Source organism: Astyanax mexicanus, chromosome 15 (assembly GCF_023375975.1).
Source record: "Astyanax mexicanus isolate ESR-SI-001 chromosome 15, AstMex3_surface, whole genome shotgun sequence".
NCBI lineage: Eukaryota > Metazoa > Chordata > Actinopteri > Characiformes > Acestrorhamphidae > Astyanax > Astyanax mexicanus.
The window spans coordinates 32,864,725-32,889,110 of record NC_064422.1 but is presented as its reverse complement, the minus strand read 5'-3'; the positions used below and the strand labels follow the sequence as shown (position 1 = coordinate 32,889,110).

General features: G+C 38.6%; 1 long non-coding RNA gene across 1 annotated transcript; it reads right to left on the bottom strand.

Annotated features, from left to right (window-relative positions):
- Positions 1-351: 351 nt before the first annotated feature.
- On the bottom strand, positions 352-10,133 carry LOC111192400 (uncharacterized). Its single transcript, XR_002649900.2, has 3 exons — positions 9,853-10,133; positions 2,325-2,423; positions 352-787 (listed from the first exon to the last, which is right to left on the bottom strand). It is a non-coding gene; the product is annotated as an uncharacterized LOC111192400 (long non-coding RNA).
- Between the last annotated feature and the right edge of the window lie 14,253 nt (positions 10,134-24,386).

Here is a 24,386-nt window from a genome sequence, read left to right as displayed (position 1 = left end):
TCTGTAATCACCTGCTTGTTTGGCTGCTCTCTCTCTCTCTCTCTCTCTCTCTTTCACACACACACACACACACACACACTTTTCTCTTGTATTACGTCTTCCTCCCATACCTCTCCATTTCCTTATGACACTTCATTTTCTCCTCCATTCCCAACTGGGGTGGGACAATATATCAATATTGCTATATATATCTTATTGTTTCAATCAAATCATATCGATATGTGGCATCAAATTGCAACAGATTATTGAAACACAGGAGCTCTAAACTCCCCAAGACTTACTAAAGTAATTGCTTTATTACTCGTAAAGTATTGTAGTTTTGCAGTATCAAAGTATGGCAAAATCACCATGTGACTGGGCAATTCGTTTATTGCTTCTTCACCTTTTAACTTTCCCTTTTCCATATACAGTATATGAAACAGTTCCAATCTGGCATAGTAAAGATAACAGTGTAAACAGGCAAAAGAGAACATTTTAGAGGTTGAATGGGGAAGAACAATCCCAAAATGTTGATACTAGAGATAACATTCAGGAACAGTGTAAATGGGTAGAGTGGTGAGAACATTGAATGGGAAACAGACAGAATTTCGTAGAACAGTCTGTACAAGCACAACAATCTAGAACAGCTTGTATGGAAAAAAAGCTATATTAGAGTGAATTAGGGAAACAATTAAAACTTAGTATAGATAAATACTAGAACAGTGTAAACAAGCAAAACATAATTCTACAGTAGTGTAAACGGGCCACCTTTTCCTCCCTTGTGCATCTTTATATTTCTCTCTCTCTCCTATACACACACACACACACACACACACACACACACACAAACAAAGGCCTCAGAACAAGCACCTTAAATGTGCATCACATACAATGGCAGTGAGGTTGCAGTGATGTAATAAAGCAGTGAAGGCCCTAACAAGCCCACCAGCAGTGACAATTAAGACTAAACAAAAATAAAAATAGTGTCTTTGCTGCCATGGCATTAAAAACCAGTGACATTTACAGACCTGTATTTAATCACCAGCTCACGCTGTTCGCCAGGTACCCCATTACACCATATAATAAATCTTTTATAGCATGAAGAGCATGTGTGTGTGTGCATTTGTGTGTGTATGTGTGTGCGCATGTTTGTGTGTGTCTGTACAGAAACGTTCTATACTTATGAAATTACACAGAAAAAATAAATACACAAATAATGATTAGTCCCTTTGTACATAAGAATGATGAGTGATGTTTGAGAGCACTGCAAAAGAATTATAACCTTTTAGAACAGTTTGGAGAGAAGAAGAGCATTCTACAGTTGAAGAAAAATGTTTAGATCAGTGTGAGTACAAGAGAAGTATAAATACAGGAGGAATCTTATATATTATTGTTAAAAAGGAGAGCGTGGTCCTGAATGGTGTGAGTGGAAAGAACATTCCAGAGCTGTGTAAACAGGGCAGGGAATTCTAGAACAGTTAAGTGTAGAGAGCATTCGCAATCTGTATGTATGTTAGAGATGGGGGCTCGAGGTTTGATCTCAGACTCGCCTCAGGCTCATGTTTTGGGAGTTGTAAACAATAGTTATGGTTTTCTATTCACGTGGACTGTATTACTATTAAGGAAACTTTGATAGCATCCTCACTCTTTTGTAACGCTTGGTTTTTCAACGCGTTATAACGCATGCAGTTTACTTCATACATTAGCATTTACAGACCCGTCCCAAATCACCCCCTGCCATGCTCTTGTAGAGTCCACCCTCTGGTGACGTCAACATCACACAGTGCAACTGGGCGAGCGTTCTACAAGAGTGCTTGATTTCATAGACGCACTTTGAGGCTTTTAGTGACAATTTCTTCTCCTACAGCCCACCTGCACTCTGTAAACTGACAGTAACAAGCAATGAATAAAACGTGGCAAGTGAGAAAATCCCTGGCTTGGGTCATCACTAAGATAGCACAAGCACTATGTCTATAGAATCCAATATAGCCTGCTGCACGCATTAATTGAGAATACCCATGCAGTGCTAGTTGGCGTAGGTTTGTCTGTTGCGGGGGTGCTCATGTTCACTTGTGCTGATATTGGCAAGACAAGTACAATATGACATTTTTTACAAACACATTTTGAGTAATATATCATAAAATTTTGCGTAAAAATGACTAACATTTGTTTGGTAAAGTTGTCTACGTATCTTGCAGGTGGCAGCAGCTATCCCACCGTGGTATTAACTCCCACCAATGTATTTTTTGAAACAAAATGAAACAATTTCTGTTTCATTTTGCTTCTGTTTTGCAGCTTCTATTTTTTTTGTGGTCAACAATAAAAACTTAAAAATTGAGTCTTACCTGATTCGCAAGCTTTTTTGGGTATCAACACCACCTCTGTCTCCGGTAACTTCCTGGCCACTCATCCTCACACTACCACAGTGTGTACAAGAGAATATTCTAGAATAGAGTAAATAGAAGGATAATTCAGACATCAGTGTGATTTTAGAACAGTGTGAGCAGGCAGAACTTTTAAAATAGTGTGAATTGCGGGAAAACAATCCTAAACAGTGTTAATGGGAAGAAAACTCTAGCACAGCATAAATGGAAAGAAATATTATATATTAATGTGCTTGGGAACAATTCCAAGCAATGAAAGTAGAAAAAAAACATTCTAGAACAGTGTGAGTAGGCACAACATTCTAGAGCATTCTAAACGGAGTAGAACATTTTTGAACAATGAGAATGGGCAGTACATTCTTAAACAGCGTGAAAGGGAAACACATGCGAATTGGAAGAATTAGTATTGTAAATAGGTAGAGAGTACCCTAGATCAGTGTGAAAGCACAGAATGTTCTAGAACAGTGTGAATGGACAGAAAAATACCAAACAGTAAGTGAGGAAAGCATTCTAGAACAGTGTGAATGGAGGTCCAACGCAGTTATAGCAGAGACAACAGTGTGTACAATAAGGAACATTCTAGAACATGTGAGAAAAAAGTATAAAAAAGGCAAATATAACAGCATAACTAGCACAACTGCTTTGTTTGTCTGGATTCCATGGCTCTCCTCACGTGGCGATTGTGAGACTGTGCTGATGTTCAACACAATAGCTGTGTATTAGGGTGGAAGTCAAGCAGATTCTTCTTTTACTACAATAGGGTGAAGGCCAAAGTAATAAAGAACAGGTTGAGCATGTTCTATAGGGTATCATCACCCATACATTTGCTGTCATACGCAGGACACCGTAAACTGTGAGGAGCGCTTGAATCCAGTCAGGCCTCATTGCATCACTCCATGCGTCTGTCTATACGAAGTGCTGTGGCTGGAGCGTAAGATCACAATGCTCTTTCTGTCACTGAATCAAGTGGCGGTGAGATGAAACACTATAAAGAAGCCCTATGATCTATTCTCTCTCTGGTTCCTGCTTCCGACCCAGTGTGTGCTGAGCTGTTATCAAAGAGAGGTCTCAGCCAACCATATAAATACCTCACATACTACAACTGCACATAACAGACCTTAACTATGACAACTCATATATCATATCTTATCATTTTAAACAAGCAAGTCACAGCTGTCCAATAAACCCCAACCAATCCTAATGCTGATCTGATCTGCCATATGCTTATTTTACAGTAAGCACAGTAACAGGAGGAGTCAAAGTGTGGAAAAATAAAGGTAGGAGAAAACAATTAGAGATTTAGAAAGAAGAGAGAAGGGAGAAGGGGGAGGTGGGTATAGATATATATATATATATATATATTTTTTTTTTTTTTTTTTTTGCCAAATTGATTTGTTTTCAGGTGTCTTAAGGCTACAGACAATCAGCTGGTTGATTTATGTGCAGGTACCCAGCTAACAGAAAACATCATAAGAATGTTGGGAGAGATTTTAAAGGAAGGTTTGCTGGAAGGTAAGCCTGTAATGCTACAGAAAGAAATGTTTCAGGAATGTTCTAAAAACATGAGAGATAATAGTTTGCATCACATTTGCATCATTGTTGTTAGAATATTTGTCACACAACATTCCCAGGTAGATGAATACTAACATTAGGAAAACGTTATAAATAACATTCCAATATATATATATATATACTGTATATATATATATAAATATAAAAATGTAAATATACACTGACACAAGTGGCATTGCAAAATGTTTAAAAGCACTAAATAACAAATGTCCTAGAAACATTCATTCAGAATACATTCTACTAATCACTAATCCAAAATTGATAGCTGGGTACCCACAGCCCACTAGCTTTAGTGAGAAGGAAGGACTTAAGCAAATGCATTTAGGGGGCTTTCACTCCTGCCTTGTTTGGTCCAGACTTTTGGACCTTTCAGTTTGGTCTAAACCAAAATGGCAGGTGTGAAACAGGCCACGAACCATGGTCCAGAACAAAGGACCAAAATTTGGTCCAAGCAAAAGAGGTGGTCACGGTCCAGAGCTACAGATCCATGCTCGGAATTGTTTGCAGTGTGCAAGCATTTTCCATCGAGGTTGGGTTCAGGAACCCGAGGTAGGCTGTCCTCAGCTGAAATAATAAAGAAACGGTGGTGGGCCAAAAACAACTCCACTTGGCACGCAGGTGCATCACATAGCCATATGGATGCAAATGCTTACGCTGGTGATTCATGTATCTACTGTAACTGTAGATTTAAACAGAAATATTTATAAACAGAAAAAAAATGAACCCAAGTGGAATCTGTTATGCCCATTCTGCTGCGTGATGCACATGCCCACCAAGGTAAGTCAAATTCGATCAGATATATAATTCGGCACAACACCTGAAAAGCAAAAATTGATAACACTTTAAACTCTAAAACTGTGTGAAACCAAATGGTAACTGGAACTCAATGTAACATTTTAAACATTTTAGATCCTTCAGAACATTTCTGGCCAGAAAGAGGCCATGAAAGAACAAGGCATTGGATGTTTTTGTTTTGTCTTTACCTTGGGGATCAGTAGATTTTGCATCGTTCTATAATATTTCTACATCCTGGGCAGTGCAAAAATGTATTTTAGTAGTTTAGAGCTGTGCAATGTGCTTTGGAATATCTTTAAACAAAAACAGGCACTGCTGGGAGATATTGTGTTAATGCCATCATGTTAGTCATGTACTGACTGCTAAAATTAGTGTGCCTAGCAATGCATGGGTACGTAACTTAATCCGGCAACCAGAAGACTGACATAAAATGAAGAGACAAGATATGACTGCATTCTCTCCTGTGGTAAATTGTGCAGTCCTATATACAAAAATATAACATCTGTCACCCTATCAGCTCTCTTCTTTTTAGGTAGTTAAATGGTCCGACTACTCTCCAGAATACTGAGAACTTGGAAATGGAGAGTGATTATTCCAGAATGTAGAAGAATATTCCAAATCAGTATAACAGAGGGGGAACATCATAGGTTAGTATGAGTAAATAATACTACTTGCTCACTATCAATGGGTGTAAACATTCTAGAACAGTGTGTGTGTGTGTGTGTGTAAATAGATGAGAACAATCTAGAGGCAAGTTTACTAATGTTATTCACAAGAGGCCAGTGTGAATACAGGTCTTCACTCCAATAAGGTATTTGTACACCTGACTCTTCTGGTTTAATCAGTTGGTCTTGGTCGTCAAACACTTGATTAGTCACATGATTCATGAAAACCTGAGTCTGCTTTGAAAGCACTGCGGGAGAAGGAGCAGCAGAACATTCTAGATCAGTGTGAATACGAGAGAACATCATACAATACAAAATGAGCAACTGTTTAAGAATAGAACAATCCAGAACATTGTGAGTGGAAAAAACATGCTGGAACAGGGCGAGTCAGATAATTCTTTATTAATGTGAATAAGGAAGAACATTCTAGAACTGTGTGAGTGAGGAGAACATTCTAGAACAGTGTGTCAAATTATTCTATAGCAAAATGAAAAGGGGCAAACATTCTAGAAGTATGTAAGCAAGAAGAATATTCTAGTAGAGTGTGAGCAAAAAGAACATTCTGAACAGTATGAGCAATAAGAATATTCTAGAACAATGTGAGCGAGAATAACATTCTATTCATTTATTCTATAACAACGTGAATGGTGGCAAACATTCTAGAACAGAGTCAGTGAGGAGAACATTCTAGAACAGTGTGTCAAATTATTCTACAACAACATGAATAGGGGCGAACATTCTAGAAGAGTGTGAGCAAGAAGAACATTTTAGAACAATGTGAGCGAGAAGAATATTCTAGAACTGTATGAGTGAGAACAACATTCTAGAGTAATGCGAGTCAGATTATTCTATAACAAACATTCTAGAACAGTGTGACTATACTATATCAGTGTCAATAGGGGAGAGCATTCTAGAACAATGTGTATGAGCAAAACTTAACATACTGTCCTAGAATAGAGTAACATAAAAAAGAGTTCAGAGCAGCATGAAGGTTGTGTAATAGTGTTCTATTGGACGTTCTAGGGCAGTGTGTGTGGGAAGTGCCTTATAGACACTGAAAGCAGCACGAACATTCTAGAGAATATGTAATGTTGCTGTGATTTTTAGCTCGTGGTGAAATAGTTCTTCTTTTTAGGGGATTGTGTTTCTTCTCCCTCTTCATTTTCTGATCTTCTGTTCCCCCAAGTCTCCTCCCACAGCACCCTACCATCTCCTGTACACACCAGGCACTGGAGAACAGTGTAGGCTTTATGAATGGTGCCAGGTGGCACTTAGACCTGTAAGAGCAGCAGAACGCAGTATATCTAGTGCGTAATGACTGAGGATTGTCCTCTAGAGACAGCCGAAGGAGGGGAACAGACACAGGGATGAGAGGAGGGGAAGCTGGTGATTCCAGTATGTTGTCTTGTCGCAGGCATGCTTGTTTTCTTGTCATTATCTCAAGCTGGAGTAACGCAACGAGCCAGTGGTACATGTGGGAGTAAGCATACGGGTTACTGACAAAGGAGCGTGCTCTTTTCGAGTGGCATGTAATCTACTGCTTTACCGTGATGTGAAACTGTGCTTAAGCTGCTCACAATCCTGTTATAAGGATTTGAGAATGTTTTTTTAAAAAAATAGCAAACGCAGATGAGATTTCTCAGCCCGCTCTCACTCTGTGCGCCTTTGTGAAGAGCCTCGACTTTGATACAGTATCTACTGCAGGAGAATGATTCTCCACATATCGGCTTGCAGTCATGGCGTTGGAACCCGAGCCAAATTCTGAGCAAGTCGGCTCTTGCAATATGTGTCGTAAAGGGATATCAATCACACAGAGGGGATGGTGAAAGATCCAGGCTCGTGTTATTGTTTCCATTGTTGGGAAATACCTGTTTTTCACGTTCTGATGAACGTTTTCCTCATTCAGAGCAAAAGCCATGACTTCCTGCCATCTGGGTAAGCAGTTTTTATTGTTTGTGCTGGAGAACATGTCCTCTAATTATAGCAATAGCATTGGTGTGGTAATATTGCAGTCAACTCTAATCTACATTACTGCTGTGTTGTACGTTACATTCCTTCAGCGGGGTCCGAGGTACGTTTTCAAAAGTCAAAGGTAAAAGCTAAAGCGCTTTTTGTTTTAGGGTAAGCATAAAGTAGAAAGTGAGAGGAAGACAGACCCTTCGAGTGGGGGGAGGATCAGTGATCATGACAAATCGTTATGGGGTCCCTTCAGACCAAACCAGCGAGATAAATGATGACAATGTGTGTCTTTCATTATCAGTGACCCCTGTTCAATCAACGTTGGGGGAGACAGCCACAGTCAAGAGCATGAGGCCATGAGACAAAGTAGGGTCTCATCATCACTCAAAGCGTTGAGCCACTCCCAGAGAACCCTACTAATGACACGGCAACCCTTTATCTAACTCGTACATCTGCACACAAATTCTAATGACTATGCACCTCCTTAAGTGTCCCACTCAAACACACTGATGAGATATGAGGCCAGTCACGCTGACCTCGCTCCAGATCTGGGCCTCTATCCTGGGGACACAAAGGTGCCGTTGGACATACCATCAAAGCAGGTGCCATGGCAACACACTGACATGGCTCTACCCTGTGTCTGAGTCTCTGAGCTGGAGGGATGACCTTGCTGATACTGTTCACCCAGAAAGGAGTTTCATTCTACCTTTCATATTTCCTGACAACTCAACAGTGACATGGCCACACCTCACTCAAGACTAAAGTAATCATTAGAAGGAAGAAAGTGACAGGTGGTGTTGGTCTTAATATCAAGTGAAAAACAATTACTTTAAAAGGTCCACCATTTTAGAAAGCTTTGTGATATAGTGTTGCACAGTGAAGACAATGTCCCTGATGCTCAAAATTCTAACAAAAATGTCAGATTTATGATGTGTTTTTGATGACTGTACAATTGGTCACAGCTCTGTTTTTATTGATGTAAATCCTAATAAATCTTATATCAGAAAATTTTGTCCAATTAAGGCTACCTACTAGATTTAAGACAAATTGCTGTGATAATGGATTGCATCCACTGACAATAGTGTAAGTGAAGTCAGGTTTTTGTATGATCACCCCACCTCATCCCCAACTTTCCAGCTCTTCAAATAAACAATCTATATCTTATATTAAAAGCACAGTACACAAACACTGTTAAATTTACAAACTGGAAACTGTGACTTTATTTGCACCTGGTTGCTTCAAGCATCTTAATTGTCAGTGTTATATCTGAATAAAGCCAAGACTCATAAAAATGCACAATTCAAGATTATTTAAAACAGCTACAAATATGATTATTTCATGAGAAGATCTGAGATCAAACCACAAATGCAATGAGGCATTTCAAAAGCACTATGCACTTTTATCAAACGGTCATATCATCAATATTACCGAGTTATATGGTATCGCTGGGGATGGGGATTTGGGTAAGATGCACAAGTCCTGTGTTTACATGTTTACCATACAATCTAACTCTGGGTTATTTCTAAAACTGGAAAACAACAAATATAAAATTCAGTTTGTTTACAGACTAAGTAAAAACTGTACACACATTTAAGTCAAATCATAGAACACATTTTAAACTCACAGTGTAGGTATTTAAAAAATAAGCAACACTGGAATTATGAAGATATTACTTAACGCAAATATAAAGATACTACATGAAAACATGTTAAACTCTCAGTCAACTCACATTTAACCATTTCACCACAGCACATATTTAAACTCTGTCTGACTGAAACCCCACATATAAAGAGTGAAGAACTGCTGCTGGACTGAAAACCTAACCCTCTATGGCATGAATGTAATATTATTGGAGGAAAATAATTATTACAACTGCTTATTATCATTATTCCCCAAACAAGTGGTAACTGTAACTAGTGGTAAGATCGTTAGGCAGCAACAAATAATAATAATAATAATTTTTTTTTTTTTTCATTTTGTACTCATGCATAACAACGTTTGTTTATTACACAGAGACATGTTTTGTCATACTATTTTTAAAAAAGGAAAAGGCTAAATACCAAAAAAAAAGTGGTTTGAGGCCTGAGGGCAACACCATGCCATAGAAGGTAAAATTTAGCTGGGTTATGTAGTTAGTTAGCTAGTTAACTAAGTAGCTTACTGGTTAAGATAGCATTTGCTAGCTAGCTAACTAGCCAACCTAACTAGCTAGGTTATTTTAGGTAGACTACTGAGCATCACACAGCTAAGTACAGGCGTTTCTGGGTAACTGATCCGAGTACAACTAATAAAAACTAGTAAACTAACTATACGAGAGGTTCTGTTGTTTTTGGTGCTTAACTAGGCTTTAGGTAACTTAGTTAACCATTTAGCTAGTTAGTTAGCTAGCTAACCTAGCTAAGCTAACATTCACACAGCTAGTTAGCAAACACCACACAGACCGTGTTCCACCTAACTGAGGCTCAAACCCCACAAAAAAAACAGATAAAGCTTCAAACCTGAGAGCACACGGTCAACTGAAGGTCCTCAGTGCTGTTTTAGCTGCGTTCAGGCACATATTCCAGACTGCTGCACCCAGGTTTACCTTGAATTTGAACCGAGTTCGTTTCTAAACTCAGAACTACAGTGGGTTTGTATTTTTCCCACCTGTTTTCAGAGAGCGACATCACTAATTACTGAGCCCCACAGTGCTCCCATACTGTAACTCTCTTAAATGTACATGAATAAACGAGCTGTTGTGACAGATTAAACACAGAATTAACAATGAACAGGAATTTGCCACATCAGGTATATTGTAAATACCGTCCTTGTTTGGAAATACCATCATATATATTTTTGTAACTTTAAAATAAGTATTGAAAAAAAAAAATCAGAACTTCATTAAGAATGACCCCAAAATTCCAGTTCAATTCTTGGGTTTAAATTTGAATTGAGATTACATACAGGACATACAGTTGAAGTTCCAATTTAAATTGCAGGATTTATAAAAAAAAAATAAAAATCATATTCTATATAACATTAAGATAAATAAAATTGTAAATTTTCAAATTGTGGAAAATGATACGACAGAATATTTTGCTTTATCCAACCCTTCAAAATAGTTATCCAAATATTTAGGCCATTGTTTAGGGTACACTCTAATGAAAGTAGTTAATTAAGGGCTAAATATGGTTTGTACTTTTAATTTTAATTACAGCAATATTTAAAATGATATCATACATCAAAGGACATATGTGCTCGTTCAATAAGAAAATGTATACTTAATGTTCGGGACTGTACTTTCATTTCATTTCAAATGTATGTTAAAAGTATCACATTCTCACTAATATGTGATAAGAATGAATTTCTTTGAACTGTACTGAATTCAATTCCACTGATAGTAATTCCAATTCAAATTCATTAATTAACTGAATTAAATTCTAAAATTCTGCATTTTGCACAGCCCTGATAAACAAAGGCAATTTAAAGTGCTTTACAGAAAGATGTAAGACATAATGCAGAACAATTAAAGAAAAAAAGCACTGAGACCTAAGAACAAAGAAAATATACTGAAAAAGAAAATTGAAATTTTAAAGAGAAGTAAAATTGATACAACATCAAATACAAGAATAAAGAGTAATGTAAGTGTGTAAGAGTAATAATTGCTGCACAATGAATGAATTTGCATATTCCATCCCACAGAGCAATCAGATTTTAATCTGACTAACTGGAGACACATTTGACTACCAAGTGTCAATACATGTGGCTAAACTCTTATCAGGATACAATTTAGATACTACTCATATGAAGTGACCAGTGTAAATGGGGTGTAACACATACAAAACCACACCATTCGGAATTAAATGTGTTTTTGACTGCATGGCAGCCAATCAAAAACAACAAAATGATTAAAACACAATAAAACAGCCAAGCATTGACCCTGTAAGCAGCCTGGCATGACTTCTTCTTTCATTATCATTCAGTTGTCCTAAATAGAAGACGTGAAAGCTCAGTAAGAAGCAGCTTCTGCTCTTCTGTGAATGGATCCCGTGCTCTCCACTCTTAAGGGTGCTAAAAAGGGTTCTTTGGAGCAACGCCATACATTAATCACTTATGGTTCCATAAAGAATTATATGTGTAAATGGGATGTGTGAGTCGGAAGAACCTTTTTAAAGATTAAAGAGCAGCTGCATAATGTAAAGTTTCCTTGCCAATTAGCTTTTTCCCCTAGAACTGTACGTACAAGCCAAGAACCATTTAGGAACCTTCACTTTTGAGAGTGTAATGGTATACTGGGAACTGGGGTGCTTGTGGGGGGAGGGCAGGATGGAAGAAGTGAATGCTAATAAAGGAGTGGAGAACAGCAGGAGAGTGGAATAATTGTGGAGGGAGGAATGGAGATTGAGTCCACCTTAGCTGTCCTGATTAATCTAAAAAATGTTTAATGCCAATTTTAACAGGTTCTATAAAAATGCAGAAATGTATGATGAAGTTTTAAATGGTTCTTGTAGTTGTGCCACAGAAAAAAAAACACCTTAGGTTACATAACAACATGTTTTTAATCAAGTAAATGAGTGAAGAACACTGGTCAGCATGTTCATAGCAAGGATAGAACTGTTTAAACAGACCAGCGACTTTGGCATCACATCTACATTAAGTGTAAACGCATATCCTGCAGGTCAGTGCAGCACTGTTTTCTTACTATGGGACATGGCAAAATTCACGGGACAGAATACTAGTTTCTGTCATATGACTTTTGACATGTCAGTGTCTAAATGAGACGTGTGAGGAACCTTTTTTTATGAAAATGTTCTTTACAAATGTAAGGGAAGGTTATTTACACCCATATATTTCTATTACAAATACTGTGCTTTATGGAACCAATGGGTTTTTATTCTATGGCATAGGGCATAAACCATTTCAAGCACCTTTATTTTTAACAGTGTTCATGCCAGCAATGTCATTTAGTGCTACAGGACAGGCGTGCCAAAGCCAGATCTGAAATTCTCAAGGCGAAGATTCACAGGGGGGTGGAGATTTGGGGGTGCATGGTGGGTAGGTTGATAGATTAAGCGCTGTGACACCCTCTGAAGCAGGTATCATCATTCAGACTGGCAGCCATTGTGTGAGTATTATAGGACTACCTGCTGAGGATTAGCAGCAGCAGTACACCTGTTCCGAGTTTTCATGATCCATATTAAAGAGCTAAAACAAAACAAAATTATTAAATTAAAAACACACGCAAGGGGACGAGGAAACACACAAACAGAGCCTTTATTAAAATATATAAAAGTAATGTTGGTGCAAACTGCTGAAAACCGTTAAAACAGAATTAAAAGAATAAAAAAGAGCCCATATTCTACTTACAGTAATAATGTGAGAGTTTAAGGAGGGGGGAAGGAAAAAAGGAAAGGGAAAGAACAGAAGAGAAAGATGGAGCTCTCTCTCCCCCCTCTCAATCTTTCAACGGAGCTGTGAAACAGATGCTGGCGAGAAGCATTAACAAAAGAGAGCGAAGCACTTCTGACCGCGAGCCCCCGTGCTTGGCAAGTCCTGGAGGTAATAATGGTTAGCAACCTGAAAAATGTTCTTATCTGAAAAAAGCTCCAGACAGTAATAAATGAAATAATTGTACTAAACACATTAATCCATGTCGACGGGCCTCGGGGGAGGGTCTGTGTGAGCGTTAGAGGTAGTGAATGGCACTAACCTGCCAACAAAAAGAGTCTCTCTCTCTCTTGCTCTCTCTCTCTTTTTCTGTCTCTCTTTCTCTCTCCCTCACACACACACACACATTTTCTCTCTTTCTTTCTGCCCCAATCACACCCACTCTCTCTCTCTCTTTCTCTCTCTCTCTGTCTCTCTCTCTCTGTCCTCTGCAAACAGTGTATTTTTTGCCCTGCCTTTCGGGGAGCACGGCTCGTTATTAATCTTGCTGGCTTGCTTAGCTTCAGGCATCACAGCGGGGCAGCATCTGGGAGAGAGAGAGAGAGAGAGAGAGAGAGAGGGGGAGAGAGGGGGAGAGAAAGGTGAGGGAGAGAGTATAGATGAGTGTGTCTGAGTCAGGACATGGATAATGCCTGTGCAATTTCTCTGCGTTTGTGTATGTGTGTGTGCTCTAGCCAAAGCATGTGCATACTTGTGAATGAACATGTATGTGTGTAAATTACAAAAATATGCTTGTGATATCATCAGTCGACAGAGTACAAATGAGATAGAAACAGAAAGACAGAGAGAGAGAAAGAATAAAAAAAATGAAGAAAAATCACCCTATAAACTCATTAACTGTGTCCCAGAATGCCAAGGTGCATTTCTGCCAGCCAGGCATGAATGACAAACAGAAGACATACAGGGGGCTGTGAGGAAAAGGACATGATTGCTACAGCAACCACCATGGTAATCATCAAGACTAAATATGCGCCTCCAACCAGCGTGTCAGAAGTCTAGTCAGTCTCGGATCCAGACGTGGTGGAAGAACCGCAATGATGGCTGAATCGTACACACTTAGAAAAGAGGGTTCTGTAAAGCACTGAAAATCATTACTACACTGTGTTTTAAACTGAAACAATGCACCTAAACAAAGCCATGACTATGCTGAACTCTGCATTAAAACAATGCACATTACAGATAACTGCGCAGTATCTTACTTAGCATTGCATACTGCATTGCACACTTTATGCGGCAAATTGTATATTGTAGGGCTAGACAATATGGGCAAAGTTTATATCACAATATATTTATCCATTTTGCCTGATAAAATGTAATTTCAATATTGAGATCAACAATATAAAACCCATAGATTAAATCTTATCTTAAAAAGTCCTTTTTTTAGTTCCTCAATGACACTCTTTAAATTCCCTTTGAGTCAAAACTGATGACTAAATGTAAGTGTAAATCTGTCTGAAATGTTTCTGAAACATCACACATACATGCATTAATACACGTATTGCCTCTGTTGTTTTTGCCACACTGTCAGTGTTATGCTGAATCCAGGTGAAAGTGACGCAAATCTGATTCAGATTGTCTATGTATGTAGACATGTCAAACCTTATCTTTTCCTTACCACTTTCATTTGGAATATGTATTCCGGTTGTGGGCATGCAACATGAATGTGAACCAGTGCTGTGCCAAATTCTGACTCCCTGCCAGATTCAGACTCTTTTTAAGCAATAGTATGTTGTTTGTTGTGAAGGAAATTTTTATATTAATATTTTTTATAAACAGAAACTAAAATTGCTATTGTGTATGCACACATACTGACATGTGACATGCATGTAAAGGGGACTCAGATTCTGCCAGGAAGTCTAATGTCTAATGACAAGAGCATGAGTATGAGCAAAAATTGTGCAATATATTCAATCTGACCACTCACATTTATGTTGCATGTCCACAAAATGGATACACATCACAAGGCAAAAAAACCCTTAACTTTTCACATTTGTCTGGTAATGTGAACAATCTATGTTTTCTAGAAATGTACAGCTTTCATGGTTGTATCACTGTCTGTAATATTGGGGTCACTCTTAAAATAGTAATTAATTTTCCTTCATTATTCTTTTTTCCTGCTGTTAAAAATGATGGTAGGTGATTTTTTGACACTTGAGACAAAACAATGTCTATTATTAAAGGTTTCCACTGTAGACAAAAATCATTTTACCAGGCAAAAGAAGGTTCTATATTTATGCAACAAGATGCCAAAAGTCATGAGACAGCAGTATGTATATTGATCACAATGTGTTACCTCACGGGACGGCTTGGAAATGCCCACTCCTTTATAGGTTGTGGGGTGTAATTTTTTTGCAAGGTTGAACACTGTTCAAGTGATGTGGCTTATTGGAAAGGCCTGACAGTGAGTGCTAAATGAATTGCATTTCTGAAATTGTGTTTCAACATCTGACTAAACTTTCTATGCAAATCGAGAAGCAACTGACCAAAATCACATCCACATCAGTATGCAGGAGACCCCACACGCAATTTTCCTTAGGTCAGTGCAGTATTGTTTAGCTTCTATCATCAGACTTGATAACAATCATGGGATTTCACTATATAAATAGAAGTGTCGTTTCTACAGAATTTCTCTAATGCTGGAGTCACTCTAGGCAAAAGCAATAAAGTTCAAGCTGAGATAAAGTTAATTTATCTATTGTTTTTCTTCTGTTAAACATGGTGGCGGGTTATTTTAGATCCTTAGACGTTGCAAGGTTTAAATAATGATATTGCTTAAAATGGAAATAGGTTTTTCATTTCCCACAGAAGAACCTTTCAACTAAACAAAGAACTGCTTAAGCAACATTCTATGAACACCATTACTGGAAGGCCAACCCAGTAAGACCTCATTTGTTTGAACACACAAGGATCACTTTGCATTGCTTTTTTTTTTTGCATTTTTTTTTTTTTTGTATTTAGAAAAACCTTTTCTAACCCTGGGATGGTCGGGTGCCCTGTCCTGGGGTGTTCCTGCTCTGCACTCTAACTGCGACCCTGACCAAAAAAAAGCGGATAAGAAGCTTGGTAAATAAAAATGAATGAATAGACTGGATTTTTTTTCCTGCTGATGCTGAATTATTGGTGTAGTGAGTTTATACCTTGCTGCATGCTGCAAGTCAAGGCCAGTGGTCCGGATTTTAAGTTTAAGTTTTTTTAGGATCCAAACGGGACAGATCCATGGATCCATTAGAGAGCGGACAGAACTCGGCAGCCTGGAGGCTCACCTTGTCTGACTGACCTTTTTGGCTTCAGCAGATAGCCTGCATGCACTCTGACTGCTGCTTCTATCTGCAGAGTGTAAGAGAGAGGGGGTCAAACTGAGCGGATGGAGAGATGGAGAGATTGGTAGATGGATAGATGGATGATGGTAGGAAGGACAGAGGGATGGGAGCAGATCAATATTTACAATAACAACCCAACTTGTTGTATGTTGGATGATCATGTAGTCCAGACACGCGCGCGCTGCGCTGTGTGTGCTGCTGCTGCTGCACGAGCTGTCCGATGGTCTGATGCTGCTGCTGTCTGATTCGCTCAGGATGCTGCATCCCATCAAGACGCGCGTAATTACCAATGCGCAACGACGAGGGAGCGCGCGCGGGGATGGCGAGCGCGCGCATTTGGTGTCCGTTCGGATTTGCAATAATGTCAAATATCGGTGTGCGATGATACAATAAAGCAGAGAGAAAGAGTGATGAGAGAGCGCGCGAGAAAGAGTGAAGTGATGCTCTGCAGAATAAATGAAATACCATGCTGCTGCTGCTGCAAGACGGAGGCAGAGGCGGAGAAAACACAGAGTTAAATATCATTTCAAATAATCATGTTTTTAAAAGAAATCATATTAAGGCTGTTAAGAGCTGCGCCACAGAATGTCAGAACCGCGCTGCTTTCCCGCGCCGTCTCGTAGATGCGAGGCGACGAGCCGGAGGCGCGCGGCTATTTCCGCTGACAGAGAACAAGGTAGGAGGCGTGGCCTGGACCGCACTATCCATCCAATTCCGTCTCGGGGGGCGTGGCTTGTTGATGTCCGTGCAGCCTATAACCGCACAGCACCGACCCCACGCCCCACGTGGGACAAGACACATGTACACATGAACGGACGCACATCAAATCCAGCCTGGCCAATCACGTTCAAGCAAAGTGTTAATCTCGACTCTGATTGGTTGGCAGTTTCATACAGTTCTCTATTCATCGCAACGGTCTTGATATTTTTAACCCTCTCCTCACTCCTGCTCTCTCCTCGCGAGCGCTCTCTGAAACGCGGTTATCTCTTTAGTTTTCTATTACAGTAATTCGTGGGAGAAATTTAATCTGGAGAGGAAAATAAAATTAAAGCAATAAAGTAAGCTGGAGATGTAAAATGCAAAACGTTTATGGCACTGTCACAACTTTATAAAAGTGTAATCTATTTATCTGTTTAGGTGAGTGTTTATTTAGTAAATGTTTAAACGTTAGAAAGATGTGGACCGCATATACTGTATCTGTGTGGTGACGATGATGATTCAACCCAACCCAAAAAAGACCAGTTTTGGGCACATGACTGTAAATCCTGATGTAATACAAATGACACAACAACAAAATGCATATCATCATTTGTACTTTACCATGTTGTTCTATATATCGTCTCAAAACTAGTTATATGGAACAAAAAAACTTTATTAAAAGCATTATAGTGGTTAAATTGTTGAGACAGAGCTGTAGAAGAAAAAAATGACACTTTTAAAAGGAACCAGCGCTAACCCAACACACCTACATTGTGAAATTATTTTTAGCTCATTTGGATTAAAAAAAGAATGAATAAATAAATAAAATAATAAAAGAAAATGTAAGTAAGTCTCTTCTACATAAATGGTTTGTTTTTTAGTTATGAGTTATGTCGTGTTTGGTAAGCAGGCTACAAAAAGCAAGAACTACTATAGCCTATATATATATTATATTTGTCTGTTTAGGTGTTAGATGTTAATTTTGTAAGCACAGAAAGTCAGGCGGCATATATATTAAGATAAAGAAATAAAAGATTTTTTTTAAGCAGGATACAAAAGCAAGAACTACAAAATTCATAAAAATGTATTCTATTTTTTTATTTGTTTGTCAATATTTGATTATCAAATGTAAAGTTATACGGCATAGATGTAACATATTAACACAAAAAATGTCTTTTTTTATTAATAATTATTTTATTAATTATAAATTATGCTTTGAGCTTTGTCATGTTTTGTGAGCACTCTAGAGAAGGACTATGATGTAAATAGACTATAGCTTAAACTGTATAAGAATTATGGCACTAATTCAGCATAGTAGCTCGAAAGGAAATGCCCATCAATTGTAAAAACGTTTAAAAGAAAGAAAGATGGTTAATTGCCACATTGATTTAAGCAGCACATATTTCTCATTTGTAATCTTGTTCTTTCTCTTACTGTTCTGCTGAAGGTCCAATTTGCGAGGGCAATAAACTGCTGGTTAAAAATAGTTAACAGAGTATTATCTTATCATCTTCATAGTCACAGAGGCACCAAGACTGACAAACCGAGCATTAATCTTCCCTTTTTCCCTTTTTAAGACCCTTGCTGCTGAAATACAGCAACAGGAAAAGCAACACTGCCACCTTCAGGTCTGCTGGAGGGCTGGAAGTAATGGCGAGTGCTCCTGCCGTTTACCCTCTATGAATTATGTAGTAGAGGAACAATTTACCGCTGCCAATGTGGACGAGGAGGTCACGCAGATCCGCATGGCTATCGCTGCAGTTTCCAGCCCCCTTGTAGACCCAGATCCAGCAGCAGCCAAAAACACCACAGCCCAACCACTGCTGCCTCCAGCTCCTTCCCTAGTCTTCCTCGCCTTTTCTCACTGCACTAAAGAGTCCACCAGCACTGTCAGCCTTCCTGAATGGGAGAGTGAACAGCTTATAATATGAACAGAGTTGATCAGTTTGATTATTGGAGCTCACTGACTTACTTAATTTAGGTACAATAAGCTAGAAGTCCTGTGGCCAAGGATAGTCATGTCATCCCAGTTCCAGATTCCACTGGCCATCCAGAACATCCAGGTAAGATCCAGCTCTGGACCAGCATTGTGGAGGCTATGCTGCTTTACATTTTGGTCATGCTTGGTCTTTCTAGTCTTACTGGTTGACTATAGCATGGTCAAGCTTTATCATACTAGCAGCAGTCCTTAAGATTTTTCTTTTAAACTGAAAGCAGCAGTGATTCTTAATGTTGAGGGGCCAAATTATTATATCAAAATGTATCAGTGTGCTTCTGCTACCATTCTTGCAAAGCCACACATATTCATTTTTTAAAAAAGACATTTTTCTGGCTATAATAGATTGTGCTGGGTACCTGAGCAACCGGGGTGCTGCTAATGTTCCTGATACAAGAGCTACTGTGAACATGAATACATCAGAACAGCAAACTCAGTCTTCTTCTGTTCATTCATGCATTGTAAAATAAAATACATGCAGAATTAGAACTAAAGAAAGTTGATGAGATAAAAAAATCATCAGATTCCTCTAGTCTGAAAAGAGACTGCACCACAATGCATATTTTTAAAAGTACCGTTTAGCATGCTCTAACGGACAGTCACTTTAATCAGCTCAACATCCAACTCAAACAACAAAGTATGCCCCCATGCTGGTGAAAATCTAAGCTGGTCAACCAGTTTAACCAGTTTGAGCTAAGCATGCTGTTTTTTGGGTTTTCTTTTTCTAAGCAAGGACGTTCATGCGTGTTGCATATCACCCGTGATAGCTACTGTCTTTCTGTAACGCTACGCATTGCAGCACAAAATGTGAGGTCAGGAGCAAAATTATAAAGAAGAACGATGACAGAATGTGAGCTGATATCTAGCAGAATAAATCACACCTCATATTTGTTGCTCAACAAAGCCAGAAATGATGAGCAGGCGGGAGTGGACGGTAGGCTTGAGTCAGTGTACTGGTCAGGGGTGACTAGGCTGCCCAGATGCTGAGGGTGAAAGCTATCTGCCACTTTCAGACTTTCAGCACGATCACATCTTAACTGAAATATGCTTTTGCCATTCATTCATTCATTCATTCATTCATTCATTCATTCATTCACTTATTCATACAATTGCATGCATCCCAGCTGGCCACCAACATCTGTAGATGTTATCTGGTTTAAAGAAGGTTGTGACATCAGGTGTTCTGAAAATGAAATGAAAAAATGTTGAATGCCAATGTCAACTTGTGTAGAATAATGAAAATAGCGGACATTGATATTTTGTTTGTTTTAAATAGATGTTTAAGTAATGTTCTGTCTCTTAACCAAAATACATATTTGAAATATCATATGCCAACGTCCTGCTGACATAAAATGCCCTCAGTTATTTTGTCTGCACATGACATTTTAACACTAATGTTTGTCATAAGTTGTGTTGCTAACATTCAACATCATTGTTGGTTTTTAAATCAAAATTTTTACTGTCTGACATTTAACTGACTTTTTTTCACGTCTGTACAATGTTAAATTGCCATATTGACACTGCATGTTATATGCACAATAACCACTGCATGGACAAAAGTATTGGGACACCTATATGAGATTTGATTATTTCTGATTTTAAAACCACAGACATTAAAATGGAGTTGGTCCCAATTTTCAGCTCTATCAGCTTCCATTCTTCTGGGAAAACTTTCTACAAAAGTTTGGAGTGTGTTGGGGGAATTTTGGCCCATTCATCCAGAAGAGCATCTGTTCATTCATTTGAGGTCATCTGAGGTCATACTCTGATACTGCAAGAAAACGCCTGGCTCACAGTGTTCAATGTAGTTTGTTCCGAAATTTCAACTTTTAAAAGGACCTTTTCCATTTTTTTAAATACCCGTTACATTTGATCATGAAATATCTGACATATCTGGAACGATCCATTCTTTCAAAAATGTTTGTGAAGACACACTGTGTTGTGAGGTTCTCTATCTTATTGACATGTGGCAATAAGACTAAACCTGAATTTATTGGTTTAAAAGCTGCTCCCCCAATATTTCATATTTTTGTCCATATAATATGTTTGTGTGTGTATGTATATAAATAGAGAGAGAGGGAGAGACAGAGTCAGAGAGGGTGGGGGTTTGTTAGGGGACAGAGGGGACTATACAAATGGACAATAGCAGAGGATGAGGCTGCAGAATTGATGGAAGGAGAGAGCAGATTCAGAGTCTTTGGTGGAGAGGGGAAGAGAGAGATAGAGAGCAAGATAGAGCGATGGAAATGAGTCTTTGGTTTCTAAAGACAGAGATCAATGGAGAGGGGGTCGAGGGGAGGAGGGTGAGAAAAATTGAGGATGGGGTGAGGAAAGGGCAAGTGGGAGGAGGGGACAAAACGAGGGAGATTGGTAGAGGGTGGAGAGAAAAGATCATAGGTGGAGGAGGATGCGAGAGACAGAAAAATGAAAGAGATGATGAAGAGACAAAATGATGGAGAGAGAGAGAGAGAGAGAGAGAGAGAGAGAGAGAAGGAGAGAGGTGCACGTGAGTTGGTGGTACTGAGGATAGTGGTTTGCTATCAACAGTGCAGAGGAAGAGCAGCATTGCAGTTAATAGGGTAGAAAAGGCTGGAGGCTGTTAACTCTGAAATGTTCATTTTTAAACTCTAGCTTTTTCTGTCTTTATTCCATCCACTCCTATACCCAGCTCTCTCTCTCTCTCCTTCTCTCCTTCTCTCTCTCTCTCTCTCTCTCTCTCTCTGACAGTCTCACTCCCTCCCCGGGCTGCGTGGTAATGATAGCTATTTGAGTGTCATCAGAGGAGCAGGGTAATGGGCTCTAAAGCACCATTTCAGAGCGAACCTGGCAGGGCTGGCCTCCCAAAAACATCTGCTCGCCTATCAAGAGCCACTGCTGTTGCAGCCTTACCACACACGTACAAACACACACACACACACACACACACACACCACAACATATGACCACCCTGCACCAAACTGGGTCAGACTTAGGTAATGGGCCATGGCAATGCACTTGGTGCAGAACATCAACAAATAAAACAATAGTGGTGGATATATTAGTAGTGTCTTATATTGAGGAGACTAATAAGAGTTGGAGATTGGTGGCGGGACCGCTCCATGGGGTAGTGCTGCTTATTGTAGAATACCATCTCGAGGCATGTTTTGGAACCTTCCCTTGACACCTTGACAGTACGTAGGTGTGGCCTGCAACCTGTGCGTGAAGTCTACAATGAGGTGAGTGACTCTCTTATTTGAGTTTAGTTTAACTTGTTCTAGTCATGATATTTTTGTTTTATATAGTTCTGCAGGATGGCATTGTGGACATTTTCCTGGCCAGGGATTAAACCTAGTCTTGGACTACACATAATTTTTAATGGATATTGAAAATGAAATGAAAAAATACAGTCTATGACTATGCTCAATCCTTAGTTTTGGAAACTGCCCATAAATCTTTGGCATGTCAGTAAACTCAAAAATAGACACTAAAATACCCATTAAAATTGCATAATAGAGGAATCTCATTTCTGAAGTTTATAATGTTGGATGTAAACATTGATGAAGAATGTGCTCTAAACACATACTGTACATAATCACTTCCTTTATTAGCTTGTGTCAATTTTACTGTTTTACTCAACTTTTTTTTACTGTTTTACTTGACTGGAATAGCATGTTGAACAAACAAATGAGTAACCATATATTAACCACTAACTCTAAAAAAAAAGTATTTTTTAATGGACACAATTTTTTAAATGTCAAAATTTGCTTTATTCAAACTTATTTTTTGAATTATGTAAATAATGTAAATAACTAATACATTGTTGATTTATGTTTATTTGTTGGAAAGGCTCATTTAATTTTGTGAAACAGTGACATAACATGAACAGATGATTTCCACAGAAAGTGTTTCTATTCATGTTTACTCCTGTAACTCTACTGTCCTCTAGTGGATTCAACTAGTACTGCATATTCTTTACTTGATTGAAATAAAATGAATTATGAATGCCAGGCATTGTAATACTTTAAGCTTGATAAAGACGTTAAACATTTGACAGTAATGTTGATATTAATATCAGGTAATGTACAGTAGTTCTGCTTAGCATAAAATATAATATCTCTACTCTAAATCTAGAGAATTTCTATATAGAAATTCACTTTATGTTGCACAATGACTGATTATTGATGGCAAATGTTAAAGCTCACTCAAAAGATGTACAGGTGTGGGTGTTCCCAAGCCATTTCCTGAAGTAACACTTCACGATCAATTTACATACTGCAGTCCCATGACTTTTGGCATGTCAGTGTAAAACATATGTACATCATGAGAGTTCTTTCAGAAAGAGGGTTTCTGCCTGGCCGTAAACGTGCAGACAGTAGAATTAATCTGACTCACAGGTCACAGTCGGCTCTTTCTGTCAAACAACAGAGCCAAAGGTGTCAGTCAGGCTGTTCATGGATTACACTACTGATTCCAAAGCAGGGAGGGGTTAGCCATGCAAGAAATCCTTGGAGAGCATCTAAGTAGTCCGCTGGGAGAGCTATAAAAATAGCATTGTGAGTTGGTGGGATGTTAAAGTGTGTAGCAAATGTTTATTTTATTTTATTTTATTTTTTAAGGCATTTAATAATATATGACTCAATGTGTGCCTAAATTAAGTAGATACATACATACAATGTAGGTGTGCTCAAACATGGCATCTCAGGACATGCAAGGCAAATTCAAAACTTTTTTTGCTGCTGGGTGCATTGACCAGAAGCAGATCATATTTGCCCAATAATACTTATACTGTTTTTATTATTGTTATTGTAAAGTATGGGATCATTGACTTTTAGTGACTTCTGGTACATACTGTACATATACTGCAAAATAAAAAACTACAGCACTCTCATTTTCATTGCGCAGCCCTAGCCTAAATGTGCCATTACATTTCATTAAGAGTACAAACGTATGTGATGGATGGTGTTTTAGATTATATCAAAGTAATATTTTTCATATGCTAAACATTCTTAAAAAGGTTTACATGTTTGTAAAGCCTGTATTGTACATGGCATGCTGGTGTATATCTCAGGCTGATTCATACACTTGTAGTCAATTGCTGACAGATGGAAGGTCCAGTTTCTCAGAGACACACTGGAGGAAAGAGGAGGGACCGGGGGCTGTTAGTGGATTAGATTGGGCTAATAATGTAGTGGGATAATTGAAAGGAAGATTAGGGGGCCTCTGAGAGACTGTTCTCCTAACAAATATGTTTGGGATTTGAAATGAATGGACAGTATGTGCTGCATCTTACCCACATGGCTAAGAAATGTACAAGCTATTTAGACAACATCATATTTATTTTTGGATTTAGAAACGGAATTTTGGAATAGAAACATATTCAATTATAAAAAAGCCCAAATTATCTTTGATTATCTGCTTTTCAGGGCGCATACATTTCTGTAAACACACATATGTGTAGAACCCCCTGCAAAGATGAACCACAGAGCTTGGAATCAGAGAAGCTATGTAACTTTATACCAAGCGTGTTCTGGAAAACTGATCCCTTAGTCAGGCCACTGTCGCTGGGGGAGGGCTCTTGTTACCCAGCTTTGTGTCCCAACGCCATCAGCAA